The sequence below is a fragment of the Hyperolius riggenbachi genome, chromosome 3 (assembly GCF_040937935.1).
Source record: "Hyperolius riggenbachi isolate aHypRig1 chromosome 3, aHypRig1.pri, whole genome shotgun sequence".
NCBI lineage: Eukaryota > Metazoa > Chordata > Amphibia > Anura > Hyperoliidae > Hyperolius > Hyperolius riggenbachi.
This window is the reverse complement of record NC_090648.1, coordinates 496,480,435-496,499,210: the sequence shown is the minus strand read 5'-3', so window position 1 is coordinate 496,499,210 and position 18,776 is coordinate 496,480,435. Positions and strand designations below refer to the sequence as shown.

The following is an 18,776-nucleotide window of genomic DNA, read 5'->3' as shown; positions in this document are numbered from 1 at the left end:
GAGGCCAAATTAATTTGTCTTTAAATGTGTTGGGAGGGGCAATGTTCTGAGTTGATGCAGGAGTGTGCAAATTTTGTATGCAGAGTATAAGTGGGCTGGACAAATCCATTCTTTGCAACACTCGATTGGTCCATTTTCAAGCTGCTGAATTTGCATGAACTTGGAACGATTTTCATCTCATTGATAACCTCTATTGGGTGGTTTCTTCCGTGCAGCAAAGGCTGTGGAGGTACAGGATTGGTGCAGCTAATAAACAGAGGTACACAGAGGGAAATTGGGGTGCAGTGTTCTCAGTCACTGGCTTTTGGTGCAGCGCAGAAGGAAGTCTGGACATTTTACTGAAAAAGGCCTCTTACCCAAAATATGGGCAATATCTGGAAAACTGTCATTTTTAATACTGCCGAGTTGCTTTTTATTTTCTGCTTTAGCTCTGCTAGATTTTGATAAATCTGACTCTAAACGTGTTTCTGAAATATTTGAGTGTTTTGTATTTTATTGATGAGAAATAAACTATTCTCAATGAATCCTGTGCACTTTCATATTAGATTTCTCTAAGGACTTTTCTTTGCATGAATTTAAGGTAAATCTGAAATGTTGTTTTAACCACTTCGCATCCAGACCTTTTTTCCCACTTATGGACCAGAGCAGTTTTGACAGCTATGTCCTTATTTAATCAGAAATAACTTTATCCCTACTTATGACACTCAAATGATATATTGTTTTTTTTCCAAGACAAACTAGGCAATCATTGTATGCCATTTTTTCCCTCGAACAATTTTGTTTTCTATGAATTTTAATGGGAAAACAAGGAAAAAAATAGAAAAAACACATTGTCTCAGTTTTACCAATTCCAGTTTAAAAATAAAAAGTGCTATTGTAGATAAAAAAAAAACAAATTTTGTTTGGCTTCACAAAACGTATGTTATGTTCCGGGCACAATTTATGGTGAAGATATTTTGATTCTGAAATAATGCGTGTGTGCAGAGTGTATTTTTCACTATGAAATGAGAAAATATAATTTTTTAATGGTAAAAATAAATCTCATTAGCTCAGGAAACATATATTCCCATTCACCAATTAGTCCTGCATCAGATAGTGCCAGAAATGTGCACAGGAGCAAGCCCAATCCTGCACAGCACTGCTTCTGCTACAAGACGTATATCTATTGACTCGTGGCTTAGATGAAGTCACAGAGGACGTAGATATACTGCCGGGGTGGATAAAGTGGTTAAAGAACAGCTATGAGAGATACTGTTTTTCTGTAAACCCCACATACTTATAGAGCTTTTAGCCTGCAACACTAGAAAGCCTGGGGGGGGGGGGGGTTAGGCTGGGAGGGGTCCGCTGTCATAGGCTGATGCCTATGATAGCTGATCACAGTGACTGGCTGGTGGGGGGGAGGGAGGGACTGGGGCAAAAACAATAAAAAAGAGGAAATGTATTATAAAAGAAATAAATATTTGCAAAAAAATAAACATCCTGGGAGCTTACTGTGCAGGTGCAATACAGGAAAACTTCATACTGCGCCTGCGGGATCGAAAATGCGCGCAGCAGCACTTCTATTCGTCTGGTTAGACGAACAATTACACCGGTGCCGACGGCGGGGAACAGGTGATCAGAGGAAGACGGCGCGGGACGTTCCAGCTGCAGGGGGCCGACAGAAGCCCCAGGTAAGTGGCAGTTTTTGGTTTTTTTTAAAGTGCACGAGAACCCCTTTAAAGGAAACCAGAAACTTTTAATGACCGGTTTCCTTTTTCACAATCCGTAGTCCTCAGTTACTTCATCAGCGCAGTTTTCGCCACTCCCAAGCATTTCTTTGCCTTTTAAAAAACGATATCCCCCAGCAAGATGACCGCGACCCAGTAGCTACTTCCAGGGCTTTGCGGCATGCTCAGCTCTGCTTCACTGTGTCACACACAAAGCTGAGATGAGTCAGACATGAACGTGCACAGAGGGGAGTAACAGACCGAGGAGCACAGTCTCTTCCCATCTGTGAAGCTTCAACATTTAAGTTAGATTTTACTAGGGGGATTCCAGGGACTGATTGAAGCCACAAGCGGACATCGCACTTAAGTAAAGCCGTAAAGGATAACTGAGGTGACCTGATGAGATAGACATGTGTATGTACAGTGCCAAACACACAGATGAACTAGGCTGTGTTCCCTTTTTTTCTTTCTCTGTCTGAAAGAGTTAAATACCAGGTATGTAAGTGACAGTTTCTGACTGGGTCAGACTATAGCATAACCCTCACCGATAAGTAATTAGAGCCATAAAACACTTCCCTGTCAGTAAATGGCAGGGATGATCAAACTATCCTCTGTGTCCCGCTGGCCGACCATGATGATCGCGACCATGCCGGCAAGTCGGGGTCTTCTGCGCCTGCATGGGCATTCGTGCCCACACGTCCTCCGTCATCTGGTGCATACTGCGGCTGCACACAACTACGCAGGCGCCAGATAACGTGAACACGCAGGCACATAAGACCCAACCTGCAAGCGGGGTCGTGATCATCATAGGCGGCCAGCGAGTCTCCGAGGAGGACCGGGGCTGCGGCGAGGGACTCAGAAAGCTGCTATGGGCTGTAAGAAGCCCCAGCCCTCAGAAGCCCTTTAACCCTCCTGGCATTTTTTTTCTGCCAAATAGGCAGAAATCCATTTTTTTTTTTTTGTTTCATGGAAAGCTACCAGTGGTAGCTACATGAAACACCACTAAAGGGCGCATGTGTCCCTCTAGTGCGATCATCGCCGGCATCAATCGCAAACGGGAATGCGTATATAACGCGTTTGGCTTCTCCTGTCGCCATGCCGACGATCGGAATGACGTCAGACGCCTCTGATCCAGCCCATAGCGCTGCCTGGAACTCATTGGACCGGGCAGCGCAGGGCTCTGGCGGGAGGGGGCCTCTTCCGCCACTGCGTGCGGGCGATCGCCGCAGAGCGGCGGCGATCAAGCTGTGCGCGCGGCTAGCAAAGTGCTAGCTGCGCGTACAGAACTTTAAATGGGGCGAATCGCCCCACCAGGGGCTGAGATATCCTCCTGAGCGGCATAGCCTCTCTTAACATTGAAGAAAATGTAAAGGGAACCAGACGAAGCACCCTCATGTATTTTACCATATATATCAGTGGAAACATTAGAGAAACTGCCTACCCTGCTCTGTTTCATTCTTCACTGCTCAGCCTGCTTAACAGATAAACTCCCCCACTGAGCATTCAGTCTGGGTTTGCTCAGGAATCATTATAGCTGAGTCTGTCTTTTCAAGCCCAAGCCTGCCCCCTTGTGGCTCTGCTATAATGATTCCTGAGCAAAGCCAGACTGAATGCTCAGTCTGGGATTTTATCAGGGCTGTTAACAAGCAGGCTGAGCAGTGAAGGATGAAGCAGAAAGCAGGGTAGGTGTTTTCTCTGTTTCCACTGATAAAGTAAACCAGAGACGAAGGACCCTCATGTATTTTACCATAAGTAACAGTGCCACTGCTGTGCACAACACGGAGCTGTCAGCCATACTATCTCAGAAAAACACATATACAAGCAGATAAATACTTGCTCTACTTGCATAACGTGTATTGCACTGTCCATGTTTTGATTTTAGTGATTTTTCTAAAGTACAAAAAGAGAAAACCCTTCTTAGCATTTCCCATATTAACTGTGGCTATTTTGAAGCGAATTCTGATGTAATTTCCTCCCTTAAGCCTGGTACACACATCAAATTGTGATTGGCCAATTTTACCACTTCCAAGTAGTGTGAGGGCTTACCTACACAATATATTTGTAGTATTCAAGTCCCTCTCATACTACATGGGGGTGGTAAATCAGTCAATAAAAATTGCGTGTGTGTATGCACCCTAACGCTCTGTCTGATTTGCCTGCTGTGAAGGATTGTGGAAAAGCTGTCGTGTGCTCTGACGGCGCGGCGGCTAGTTCCGCGTTCATCCTGGTGGTTTCTGTGCGGCGACATGTGTCTGATGTGGTTCAGCCTTCCTGTGCACATAGGCTGAGGAATGCGCGCGCGCCGAGAGGCAGAAGCTTTATGGGAAGCAGAAAGGGGTCAGCTGACTCTACTGGTCAGCTGATCCCAGAACGAACGGTGGTTGGCTGAAGGGGACTGGGCGGTGCTGATCTGCGCTGCACTATATAGCGGCTTGTCCTTCAGTCTCACGTTGTCTGCCGTTGCGAATGCTTATGTGTTGCCACACAGACCACAGTCAGATCCTACAGTGTGTTAAGAGCCAGGTGGACCTGGGGATTCACACTGAGCTAGATTACTCTTGTGGCTTTACTGTTATGCATTAGACCAGTTCCAGGGTGTTGTGACTACGGACCTCACACCCAAGACTAGGATACTGTGTCAGTTCTATGTTATGCTTTAGACCAGTTCCAGGGTGTTGTGACTACGGACCTCACACCCAAGACTAGGATACTGTGTCAGTTCTATGTTATGCTTTAGACCAGTTCCAGGGTGTTGTGACTACGGACCTCACACCCAAGACTAGGATACTGTCATTCCTATGTTATGCTCTAGACTAGTTCCGGGGTGTTGTGATCACGGACCTCACACCCAAGACTAGGGTATTCGGTAGGCTAGTTCCAGGGTGTTGTGATCACGGACCTCACACCCAGAGCTAGGATTGTATTGTATGTGTATTTGCCTTAGCCCGGTTCCAGGGCATAGAGAATAGGCCCTCACACCTAGTTAGGGCAAGTCTGTTCATATTAGCAGCAGGCATGAGCGTCCGCAGAAAATTTTCCAGGGGGGGGGCAAAAAGTGGGGAGCAAAAAGCGGGGTGGCGCGCCGAAATGGAGCTACGTCATGCGGCGCGCTGCAAAATGGGTGTGGTCATGAACCAGAATGTGGGTGGAGACAAGTTTACATGAACTAAGCAATGGTGGGACATTAGATTAGGACAGTGGTGGCGAACCTTTTGGAGGTCGAGTGTCCAAACTGCAAAGTCACTTTATCACAAAGTGCCAACAGCAATTTAAACTAAATACAAACGTTTTAACTCATACATGAACATTATGGAAAATTAAGTTGAAAATAAACTGTGAAGATAAACAATTTCATCCATCCGACTCCTGAAAAAATTATTCATTTTTTTAGAACCTCCCAGTTTCATTTTCTGTTTTAAAAAGCGGAAAAAGTAGGTTTAATGCTATTGTCTCATATGAGGATGATTCAGTTTTTTCCATAGTCTCGCAGTTAGCAATCATGTGACCCCCAACAAGACAAATTCAGCAATCATGAGCCCCCCCCCCCCCCATCAAGACAAATTCAGCAATCATGAGGCCCCCAACATGACCAACTCAGCAATCATGAGGCCCCCAACAAGACAAATTCAGCAATCATGAGGCCCCCAACAAGACAAATTCAGCAATCATGAGGCCCCCAACAAGACAAATTCAGCAATCTTGAGGCCCCCAACAAATCATGAGGCCGCCAACAAGACAAAGTCAGTAACCATGAGGCCCGCAACAAGACAAATTCAGCAGTCATGAGGCACATAAATAGACAGCTTTTCACATAAATAGGCAGAATGCCCCCTTAATATGTAGACACCTCTCACCTGGCAGCAGTTCCCCAAAATACACTCAATCTGACAGCAGTGGTTCCCCAAAAATAGGGAGCCCCAGGTCTATAGGTGTCCCCAGAATAGGTGGCCAGCGGTATAGATGTCCCCAGAATAGGTGGCCAGCGGTATAGATGTCCCCAGAACTGGTAGCCAGGGGTAGAGATGTCCCCAGAACAGGTAGCCAGGGGTATATGTGCCCAGTATATGTAGTCAGGGGTATATGTGCCCAGTATATGTAGGCAGGGGTATATGTCCCCAGTATATGTAGCCAGGGGATATGTCCCAGTATATGTAGCCAGGGGGATATGTCCCAGTATATGTAGGCAGGGGGTATATGTCCCAGTATATGTAGGCAGGGGGTATATGTCCCAGTATATGTAGGCAGGGGGTATATGTCCCAGTATATGTAGGCAGGGGGTATATGTCCCAGTATATGTAGCCAGGGGGATATGTCCCAGTATATGTAGGCAGGGGTATATGTCCCAGTATATGTAGGCAGGGGTATATGTCCCAGTATATGTAGGCAGGGGTATATGTCCCAGTATATGTAGGCAGGGGTATATGTCCCAGTATATGTAGGCAGGGGTATATGTCCCCAGTATATGTAGGCAGGGGGTATATGTCCCAGTATATGTAGCCAGGGGGATATGTCCCAGTATATGTAGGCAGGGGTATATGTCCCAGTATATGTAGGCAGGGGGTATATGTCCCAGTATATGTAGGCAGGGGGTATATGTCCCAGTATATGTAGGCAGGGGGTATATGTCCCAGTATATGTAGGCAGGGGTATATGTCCCAGTATATGTAGCCAGGGGGATATGTCCCCAGAAAAAGTGGCCATGTGTGCCCCAGCAGGAGGGGAGCAGCGCAGAGAAGAGGGAGAGCTATGGGCACTCACCTTAGGGGGCTCTCCCTCCCTCTCTCGCTCTCCCCTCCGGAGTCCGGAATAAAGTGTGCAGCGGCTGGGCAGCGGGCGGAACTTACCTCCTCTCGTCGCACGCGCCGGATGGATTAGCCGCTACTCTGGTCTGATCCAGACCAGAGTGCAGCACCAGAACTTCCGGCGCAGGAGCGAGACGAGGTAAGTTTTGCCCGCTGCCCAGCCGCTGCACACTTCATTCCGGAGGGGACAGCGAGGGAGAGAGAGCCCCCTAAGGTGAGGGAAGGGGGGGGGGAGACGTCCGCCCTTCCCCACTGTGCCCATAGCTCTCTCTCTTCTCTGCGCTGCTTCCCTCCTTCTGGCTGCACGGGCACACGGCCAGGGGGGGGGGCAGCGGGCGGCCAGGCTCGGGCAGATGCCCGGTTTTGCCGTATGTGCGGACGCCCATGGCAGCAGGGCTTCTTGCAACCCAGCGTGGATCCCTCTCCTAGCGACTCCTCAGGCTACAGGAATATTCCCCACACTCAGGGGAGTATTCCTCAAGTCACTCAGGCCACCGGGGTCCCTGGTGGTCTATGCTCAGAGTTGTACTGTTACACCAAACACTCACATTATACTGGTGTCCAGAGGTTAGACATACCCGGATTATTGGTGATACTGCAGATCATCCATAATCTGGTGTATATCTGCATTGTGGGTGATTCTGCAGATCACCAGTAATCAGATTCTCTCTGCGTGTTGACACCCGTTACACCTGCCCTTCACTATAGAAAGTGCATTGTCTCAGCATGAGAAATTTTGGCCAATCAAAGAGGAACAAAGGTGTGGGAGGGGAAAACAGAAGGTAACGAAGCTTCAGCCAATCAGGCTGCATTAGTTAAGTCTGAGGGGAAGTAGAGAAGCAAAAAAGGACAACCCAGCATGCCCTGCAACTTCCTTTTTGTGTACCAAATTTTGTGTGTACCAAATAAGAGTCAGGTAAACTGGGGAATGATCATTTATCAGCAAGAAAAGTAATAGTGATTTTAACTTTTGGATTGCCTGATTAGCATCCTTATTACTTGTTTACCAGATACAAATAAATAATTTTTATGCCCGACAGTTACTCTTTAAAAAGCAGATGAAGTTAACACACACTAAAAACAAAAAAACAAAAAAAACTTCCTGTCTGCTCCAATAGATCTGCTATGCAATAACTACTATAAAGAGAAATACTTATTAAAGCGGATGTGAACTCAACTTCCTCTCTGGTCTAAAACATAAGCAACAGTATAATGACCTTTAAAGAAAAACATTTCTTTGTTACAGTGGATACAAATCCTGAAACAAACCTTTCACACAATTGACACACAATGTTATTACATTCTAATGTGATACAATTATGCCTGTGGTATGACACATCGCTGCATCAGCAGTGCAGTGGGTTCCATCGGGATAAAGCGCAGCATGCAATGCGTTTACAGGGCAACAATGTAAACTTTCAATGTACTGTGTGGCGGAGCAGTTATATTCAGTGCAGGGGATTTTGGCGCAGCCAGCGCCACCATAGACCGTAATAGGAATTACGTCTATAGCGGCGCACAGTGAGTAACTTCGGTGCCGTCAGAAGTTGGAGTGGAAGTTACATTTTAAAACACTGTAATTTGGCCTCCAGCAACAGCTGGGAGCCAAATTATATCATTCCCTACCATCCACGTGGACCTGGAGGGGGAATAGTAATGAACACCGCCGGGACTTGTGCAGCAGCAGGATAAGCCGTATACCGGATGTATCCTGCGCCCAAGTCTCCCGGCAGCGATTACATAGGTATGCCTATATGGGCCCTTTAGCACTGCAGTGCTAAATTGCAAAACGCTAGCCATTTTTAAATCGCTAGGTTCGCAATTTAACAGGAATCACGAGAGGTATTTTCCACTAGCGCTATTCAATTTTTCCCAAAAGCGCCATCGTGTTCAGGAACGATTTTTCAATCGATTTTGCAGTGCTAGTGCATTGTGTATAGAAGATCGCGTCATAAAATTAGTGACAAAATGCAATCGCTGGCGTTAAGCGATTGCTATCGGGAAAGGGCCATATGTGTTGCATCGCACTTCAAAGGTGCAGTGCAAATTTTTTTTGTTACTGCTTTGTTGTGAATCTATCGCAACGCAACATGCATAGTGTAAAAGTGACAAAATGTGTCCCTGGGGGGTACTAACCTTGGGAGGGGGAAGCCTCCTCCACCTCAGCAGAGGGAATCCAGCACAGGCTCCCCCTAGTGGCTCTCTGCTCGGGCTCCGGTGGAAATATCCGAGCCGATCAGGTCCACTCTACTGTGCAGTACAGCATAGCTGGTCGGGTTCAGTCATTTCCGCTGTAGCCCGAGCAGAAAGCCACTAGTGCGCACGTGCAGAGTGGCAAATGTACATACTGTTTATTGTTGTTTGGGGGTTTATGCTGGAGCAGGGATGCAGAGAACAAGGCAAGCCACATTAGGATCCAGACCCCAACCCCCCCCCCTCCCCACACACACACACGGAAAGTATCAGTTTTCTTATCAGACGGTCCTGAACTCAGAGCTGCCTCTCAGGTCTAAAAGAAAAGCAACAGCGTAATAACCATTTCAGAAAAACTTTTCTTTGTTACAGCTGATACAAATCTTGCAATAAATCTGCAGTGTGTCTACTTCCTGCTTTCATGGAAGAACACAGAGGGTTAACATCCTGTGTTTACATATTCGCTGCTCTGCCGAGGCAGCCAGCTGACACCACTGACGAGATCAAATTACACTTGTGATTAGTCACAGATGAGGGGGAATTGGGCTTAACGCTCTAAATACATTCAGGGTGCATTTCTCTGTTTTCCTTCTGTCTTGTGCAAGAGTTCAGGTCCACTTTAATGTCTTATTCAGGAAAAGAGGTTGCCTTTTACCCATTTATGCTGCCTGGATGTGATCCTCACGTCCAGACGGCTGCTGCTGTGCTGCTGCGAGCTTCGGCACGCTCCCATGCATTGATCCAAGTCCCCAGCAGAAAAACCAACAGCTTCTCATCAGAGGCTGCAGTCTTTCTTAAAAAAAAAAAAAAAAAAAAAATACGTTTCCCGTCCTCCTCATGCTTCCTGGAAGTGAGAAAGACTGAAAAAAAAAATCTCACTGTCGCCATCTTGTGGCCAAATAGTAAAACTACATCTACATACATTTTTTAGTACAATAAACACACATGATTACATTTAAAATTAACTGTTTATTTCCCACACCAAAAATTACCCATATAACATTTTTAATGAAAAAAAGACAATTTAAAAAAAAAAACATATATCGTAATCTAAGGATCTGAACTTTTTTTATATGCATGTGAAGAGGGTATATTACGAATTTTTAAATAAGTTTGTAAATAGTGATGGTCTAAAATATCGGCGCCATACATTGTGATAGGGACATCATTTAAATGGTGTAATAACCGGGACAAATGGGCAAATAAAATACATAGGTTTTAATTATGGTAGCATGTATTATTTTAGAGTTATAATGGATGAAAACTGAGAAATAATGAATTTTTTCAATTTTTTCTTAATATTCCTGCTAAAATGCATTTAGAAAAAAATCATTCTTAGCAAAATGTACCACCCAAAGAAAGCCTAATTGGTGGCGGGAAAAACAAGATATAGATCAATTCATTGAGATAATTAGTGATAAAGTTATTAGCGAATGAATGGGAGGTGAAAATTGCTCTGTTGCATAAGGTGAAAAATCCCTGCTGGGTTGAAAGGGTTAAACTTCTATCTGCAAGGACTTGTGAGCCCTCTGCTGGCTGTCCTGGCAAAGCATGCATAGAATTTCTATGTCAGTGATGATAGCTGGGTCTGCTCAGATTCAGAGTGAGAGACACAATGCTTTACTGTATCTCATTATAATAATCACAGTAGTTTCATTGTGAGCATCAGCCATTGTGCCACTGTGTGTGCTGAACTGTGACATTCATTACAGCCAGCCACCAGCAACAGAGGTTCCTGCTTTTCCCACAGCCAGGCACAAACTCTGATAGGAAATGCAGAAGATTCTGAGCGCTGGGTATAGCTGTCTGCTCCTGTGTGTGCCACCATGAGACAGGAGATCTGTAATTGGGCAGCTTGACTGGACAGACTGGATGTAGTCCCTTGCTCTCCTTCAGATGTGGAATTTGTATGGTAATATCTATTAAAAAATACATGTACTGAGTTATTCTGGTAACAGGAAAATAATTTAAAGTATTAGCCTAGGCAGCAGGGCCGGTTCTCTCATGAGGCAAGGTGAAACATTTGCATCAGGCGGCAGAGATTACAGGGACAGCATTTTTGTACTGTGTGTGCACTAATTAACAGCATGCAGTCAAAGTAGGAATGGAACAAGACTCACAGACTTACAGCCAGCCAGTGTGCTATTGTGTTGAGCTTCAGCATGTCATGTGAGAACATTAATTGAAGCAGAGTAAATTGTCGTGTGTTGTGTAGAGAGGGCTCGAACCTCCGATTTTCGGTTCGCGAACCGTGAACGCGAACTTCTGCAAAAGTTCGCGAACATGTGAACTTCTGCGAACCGCAATAGACTACAATGGGGAGGCGAACTTTGAAAACTAGAAACATTTCTGCTGGCCACAAAAGTGATGGAAAAGATGTTTCAAGGGGTCTAACGCCTGGAGGGGGGCATGGCGGAGTGGGATTCACGCCAAAAGTCCCCGGGAAAAATCGGGATTTGATGCACAGCAGCGTTTTAAGGGCAGAACATAACATTTTATTGCTAAATTGGAGGCCTAAAGTGCTTTAAAACATCTTGCATGTGTATACATCAATCAGGTAGTGTAATTAGTGTACTGCTTCACACTGACACCCCAAACTCACTGTGTAACACACCACAAACAGCTGTTTGTGTAGTGACGGCCGTGCTGGACTGGTTGCACCATGGCGAGAGTGCAGGCGATGGCGGTTTTCAAGCCCATATGGTCACCGGGCTGAGGTAGCTGAATGACAGAACAACAGTGACTGACCAGCTGATCGAATTTGGTCTGTCCACAATGAAGCAACTACCTTATTATCTATCTTCTTGGGTCAGGTGTGCCCCCCAACACATTCATATAGCCGGCAGTCATTGCTTCATTGTGATACGCAAGCCCCTTCACCACGGCAAGGTAATGATCACGAAGGGGAATGGGCACATGTACATGCCTTTGTTTTGTTGTTGCAGCCAGAAAAATTAGGCAGGTATGTACATGCACCAGAAAAATTATTATAGCGGCCGCTTAAAAATTCAGGAATCCGCCTGGCATCCTGGACCCTGTTGGAAGGCAGCCAGGCGGCCTGCAGGCAGAGATGCTTTGTGGGGAGCGACTTAGTCTTGGGGCAGGCAGTCACACGGCATGCAGGCAGAGATGCTGTGTGTGGGGACTGACTTAGTCTTCGGGCAAGCCTGACCGTGCTTTGCAGACCACGTGGTCAGATGGACCCTTGACCCAACGCTGTGTGCCAGAGATGACACCACTTGCCTTTCAACATCACGTTACAGTTTGGGCCGTACCTCCCAACATTTTAAAGCTAGGAATCAGGACACTTAGGCCACACCCCTAACCACGCCCCCTCCAGTCACACACACACACAGGTACCGTGAACAGGTGAAATGACACTGCGTGCGGTCACGTAGGTAGGTAGGTGCACTGAACAACAACAGGTGGGTATGCAGTGATTGGTATTACAAATGTGCGCCTGTCACACACACAGGTACCGTGAACAGGTGCAATGACTGGTGGTATTAACAATGCGTGTGCTCATGTATGTAGGTAGGTAGGTAGGTGCACTGAACAGTGAACAGGTATGCAGGGATTGGTATTACAAATGTGCAGCTGTCACACACACAGGTACCATGAACAGGTGCAATGACTGGTGGTATTAACAATGCATGCGCTCACGTAGGTAGGTAGGTGCACTGAACAGTGAACAGGTGCAGTGATTGGTATTACAAATCTGCACCACACGCACGCATGCACGCACACACACAGGTACCGTGAACAGGTGAAATGACACTGCGTGCGGTCACGTAGGTAGGTAGGTGCACTGAACAACAACAGGTGGGTATGCAGTGATTGGTATTACAAATGTGCACCTGTCACACACACAGGTACCGTGAACAGGTGCAATGACTGGTGGTATTAACAATGCGTGCGCTCATGTATGTATGTAGGTAGGTAGGTAGGTGCACTGAACAACAACAGGTGGGTATGCAGGGATTGGTATTACAAATGTGCAGCTGTCACACACACAGGTACCATGAACAGGTGCAATGACTGGTGGTATTAACAATGCATGCACTCACGTAGGTAGGTAGGTGCACTGAACAGTGAACAGGTGCAGTGATTGGTATTACAAATCTGCACCGCACGCACACACACACACACACACGCACGCACACACACACACAGGTACCGTGAACAGATGCAATGACTGGGGGTATTAACAATGCGTGCGCTCATGTAGGTAGGTAGGTAGGTGCACTGAACAGTGAACAGGTGCAGTGATTGGGATGGGATTACAAATGTGCAGCTGCCTGTCACACACACAGGTAGTCACTGAATGTGCTGGGCCTGGCAGTAGCACAGTAGGAATTACCAACAAGGGGCCAAATGCCAGCTGTGACTGACTGACAGTGCTGTATATAATGCAAGTGGGCCACACACACGAAAAAAAAAATAGATCACAAGAACAAGATTAGCTCTCAAAAGAGCTGTTGAGGGGTGAATCAGCAAGGAGAAAGCTAACAAGCCTTCAAGAGCCTAACTAAGCTTTCCCTATGTGAGTCTGCAGCAGCTCTCCCTTCTCTAATTACTGCAGGCACACGAGTGATTGAAATGCCTGACACTGCATGCCTTTTATAAGGGGGGAGGGGCTCCAGGAGGAAGTGTAGCCTGATTGGCTACAATGTGCCTGCTGACTGTGATGTAGAGGGTCAAAGTTGACGCTAATGATGTAGTATATGCACAACACTAAAGATGGCCCGAACGGTTTGCCGGCGAACAAGAACCGGCAAACTTCCGCAAACCGCAAACTTCCGCAGAACCGCAAACTTTTCCGGAAGTTCGATACACCACGTATCGAACTTCTGGAAAAGTTTGTGGTTCTCCGCGATCACGAACCACGGAAGTTTGCCGGTTCCTGTTCGCCGGCAAACCGTTCGGGCCATATCTAGTGTTGTGCGATCATTCCAAAGAGGGTGGAGGTGGGGGGTTCATCCTCATAAGTTTGCCTCAGGTAGCAAAAAGTCTAGAACCAGCCCTGCTGGGCAGTGGTGTAACCACAAATGCCCATCTCACAAGGGTCATTACACAAGTGTGGCCTTCATACTCTTCACACCCATAACAAGTGTAGCTGCAAAAACACCTGATGTGAAGGATAGTTCCCTAAATAGGAGGAGGGGAAGGTTAGTAGTTAGGGCCCTAAAATAACTCTGGGCCCCCCTGGATGCCCCTGAGTAGAGATGGGCCGAACGGTTCGCCGGCGAACGGTTCCCGGCGAACTTCGGTGGTTCGCGTTCGCCTCCCGCAGGCGAACGTTTCCGGAAGTTCGGTTCGCCCCACAATGCACTATGAGGGTCAACTTTGAACCTCTACATCACAGTCAGCAGGCCCAGTGTAGCCAATTAGGCTACACTAGCCCCTGGAGCCCCACCCCCCTTATATAAGGCAGGCAGCGGCGGCCATTACGGCCACTCGTGTGCCTGCATTAGAGAGAGTAGGGCGAGCTGCTGTCTGTCTCTCATAGGGAAAGATTAGTTAGGCTTAGCTTTTCCTGGCTGCATACCTGTTCAGTGATCCTGCCACTGCATACCTGTTCTGTGAACCCACCCTCCACTGCATACCTGTTCAGTGATCCTGCCACTGCATACCTGTTCTGTAAACCCACCCACCACCACTGCATACCTGTTCAGTGATCCTGCCACTGCATACCTGTTCTGTGAACCCACCCACCACTGCATACCTGTTCAGTGATCCTGCCACTGCATACCTGTTCTGTGAACCCACCCACCACTGCATACCTGTTCAGTGATCCTGCCACTGCATACCTGTTCTGTGAACCCACCCACCACTGAATACCTGTTCAGTGATCCTGCCACTGCATACCTGTTCTGTGAACCCACCACTGCATACCTGTTCTGTGAACCCACCCACCACTGCATACCTGTTCAGTGATCCTGCCACTGCATACCTGTTCTGTGAACCCACCACTGCATACCTGTTCTGTTCAGTGGACCCGCCACTGCATACCTGTTCTGTTCAGTGGACCCGCCACTGTATACCTGTTTAGTGAACCCGCCACTGCATACCTGTTCTGTTCAGTGAACCCGCCACTGTATACCTGTTCTGTTCAGTGAACCCGCCACTGCATACCTGTTCTGTTCAGTGAACAGTTTGGTGTGTCAGTGTGAAGCAGTACATTAATTACACTACCTGATTGATGTATACACATGCAAGATGTTTTAAAGCACTTTAGGCCTATCATTTAGCATTCAATATGATTTCTGCCCTTAAAACGCTGCTTTGCGTCAAATCCAGATTTTTCCTGGGGACTTTTGGCGTGTATCCCACTCCGCCATGCCCCCCTCCAGGTGTTAGACCCCTTGAAACATCTTTTCCATCACTTTTGTGGCCAGCATAATTATTTTTTTTTTTCAAAGTTCGCATCCCCATTGAAGTCTATTGCGGTTCGCGAACTTTAACGCGAACCGAACCTTCCGCGGAAGTTTGCGAACCCGGTTCGCGAACCTAAAATCGGAGGTTCGGCCCATCTCTACCCCTGAGTCCAGACCAGGGCCGGTTCAAGTAACAATTGGGCCCTAGGGCAAAATTAGCCTGGGGCCCCCCAACAGACACCCCCCGACCAAAAAGCGTCATTAGTGGCCCTTTGTTGCAGCCAAATCCCCCTCCTGGGCCCCTGAGCTGGCTGCTGACCCTCCCCCAATCACCTCCCAACTTAACAGACTCTGCAGAGTCCCTGGGGAGCAACAGTTAAGATGGGGGAGGGGCCCCTATGGGCTCTGGGGCCCTGGGGCAATTGCCCATTTTTTCCTATGGTAGCTCCGGCCCTGGTCCAGACATAAACTACATTTCAGCTAATCTTTTTTTGTTTTTCTTTTTTTTTTTTTTTTTTAGGTTTTCCCCTTCCAAACTTCTGACACCATCTCAGTTTTCTACAGTGATGTCAAAGTTCCTATTGTTATGTTTCAAAGCCTGATGTGAGTTAAGCCTATGCGGAACAGTGGGCGTGTCTTGCTAGAGCAGAGTCGGGATAAGGCTGAGCCACCAAAGTGCGCCCCTTCATCCCGCCCACCAGTGCTGGGCCGAAATTACGCATGAGCGTAATTACGCATCGTAATTCAATGTAAATTTACGCGTAAGCGTTACGCGTAACTTACGGTCTTACGCGTAGTTATTTACGCGTAAGACCGTAAGTGGTATCGTAATTACACTGTCTACCGTAATTGCTAGGCATGCGTAATTTTACGAACACTTACGCGTAATTTTACGCGTAATTACTAACGTAAAATCTCCCATTTTCTAAGAGTAGCCAATCAGTCAACATCCTAAGCAACCAATAGTATCTTCTCCCGCCCTTCAGTATAAGCGTACGTTTTGACGCATACGAATGATATGTACGCAATAACTGTCACATTGACGGCTATTGCGTACATATCGTCCGCATGCGTCAAAAAATACGCATTAATGGGTATTAAGGCACTACGCGTAACATCGTAGTGTAAGCGCCTTCATTACGGTATCCTTACGCGTAATTGCGTAAGTTTACGCGTAATTACAGTGATGTACCGTAGATAATTTCCTAAGCCGTAACCGTAATTGCATAATGCGTAATAGCGTAAAATTACGCGTAATGATCCGTAAGCGTAGATTTTTCCATTACGACCAGCACTGCCGCCCACCCCAGCCGTCACACTGATTGCTATTAGACTAAGAGGCACCCCAGGGAATCCAACATCTCCCCCCCCCCCCCACACACACACACACACACCTACCTCTTAATCTCTCCTTTTCTTATTTCTCTCTGCTTCAAACACAATAGGGGAATGGCATCTTAGTGAGTTGTGCGCCCCCTCCTATACTGCACCCTGAGGCTGGAGCCTCTCTCACCTCTGCCCGGCCCTGCATACAGTTGTCCTTTAAAGGAAACTTGAAGCAAAAAAAAGTATGCTATATTGAATTGTATGTGTAGTACGGATAATAAATAGAACATTTATTACCACAGCCCTATTCTAAGCTATGGTCATCAAAATGTTAGCAGCTCTTCCAAGATAGCAAAGAACTGCACATACAATCATTTGTCAATTCACTCAATTTCACAATACCTGTAAATGCCTTGTGCTCTAGATAGGAAGAAATTGTACTTGGGGCTTGATTTTATTCATGTTTGTCCACTGAAGTGAATGGAACATATATATTCAAGGATTTGGTGGGCATCTCCATTCTTTTGGCAAGATACTACTATAAATAAATATTACCTTGTACATATTTCCAGATAGACCAGTAGGTGGTGCAATAAATCACATTCTCGTTAGCAATATTTAAATACTACAGCTTCTTGTAAACAAATTATGTAACCATACTAATGATTTGTAAGCAGAATAGTATTTATTTTGTCATATGCTATGCAACTTCCACGTGGTTCAAGGTTTAAAGCAAACATGAACTGAAAATTAAAAGTCAAAAATAAACATAATAATAAAATAGAAATAATAATAAACATACACAACTCATACTTACCTCCAGTGTAGTCTGCTCATCAATCTCTTTCTCTTCTCCTGCGTCCCGTTTGTCCACTGTGATCAATGGAATTCTCCATCCTCCATTATAAAAATGGCCAAAACCCCATAACAGCTTCCTGGTCAGCACTCGGTTAACCAGTAATATCGCCCACTAGAGCCATAGGGAAACATGGATGTTTCCTTGCATATCAGTTGTCTTTTCAGTTATAACTGACAGCAACTGATATAGTAAAAAGGGGGCCTAAGGCTTTCAGCTTCTGGAGAGACAAGTCTGACTAGATCTAGTCAGAACTGGAAGCAATCGCGTTAGAAGAAAATGGTGAGCTTCTGAGAGGAACTGATGGCGAGGTAAGTATGTAATATTCATTTGCAGGTACATCATGTGTTTATTTTAAATACTTTTACTCAGTACAGGTTCCCTTTAGACGCTGGTTCACATACGTGAAAAATCTGCTTTCAGATACATCAAAATGTGCCTCCAACTCTCCACTCTGTTGCTGCTTGGAACAAATGTGTGCCACGTATCAAATGAATAGTAGCATCCACTGGCCCAAAAATGTGCAGTGCTGCATTGTCACACAGACATATATAAACAGGTCTTTGCTAGCAGTCCCTTGTAGTACAAGGCAGCAGGATCCAATATATGTGAAATGTCCCTTAAAGTGTACCTGTGGAGGCGCAGGGGGGGCAGATGGGACACAGAGGCAGGTTCCCTGGTCCATGACATTCCTCTGTGTCCCCTATGCGTTGCTCTCTGAGGCAGGGACCGGAGCATAGGTGAGTAGCTGCGTGGGCAAAGAACATCTGTGGGGGAACCATTAGAAGCCCCGGGTAAGTTCAACTCTTTTTCCTCCTATCCCCTACAGTTGTCCTTTAAAGGATACCCGAAGTGACATGTGACATGATGAGATAGACATGGGTATGTACAGTGCCTAGCACACAAATAACTATGCTGTGTTCCTTTTGTTCTTTCTCTGCCTGAAAAAGTTAAATATCAGGTATGTAAGTGGCTGACTCAGTCCTGACTCAGACAGGAAGTGACTACAGTGTGACCCTCACTGATAAGAAATTCCCCTTTTTATCTCTTTCCTGCTCTCAGAAGCCATTTTCTGCTTGGAAAGTGTTTTATAGTTGGAATTTCTTATCAGTGAGGATCACACTGTAGTCACTTCCTGTCAGGACTGAGTCAGCCATTTACATACCTGATATTTAACTCTTTCAGGCAGAGAAAGAAAAAAAAAAGAACACCTCCTAGTTATTTGTGTGCTTGGCACTGTACATACCCATGTCTATCTCATCATGTCACATGTCACTTCGGGTATCCTTTAAAGAAGAACTATAACCCAGGATTGAACTTTTTTCCAATCAGTAGGGCCTCAGTCACACCTAAAATAAAAAACGCAAGCGTTTTGCTTTTTTGTGCGCTTTTTTCCCCCTCCCGGCACTCCACTGCGCGCTGTGTTACGGGTAAAATCGCTTTTCTAAGCGCTTTTCCAGAGCGGTTTTGTGAAGTCAGGAAGTGAATTATTTGACCTGGAAAAGAATAAGTACAA

General features: G+C 46.2%; 1 protein-coding gene across 1 annotated transcript in view; it reads left to right on the top strand.

Annotated features, from left to right (window-relative positions):
* The first annotated feature begins 12,503 nt into the window (after window positions 1–12,503).
* The window catches only part of RAB19 (RAB19, member RAS oncogene family), a 42,973-nt gene continuing 36,700 nt past the window's right edge, over window positions 12,504–18,776 (top strand). The window contains exon 1 of the mRNA XM_068273094.1: window positions 12,504–12,523. The gene's annotated coding sequence lies outside the window, so the exon portion shown is untranslated. The remainder of the gene's footprint in view (window positions 12,524–18,776) is intronic.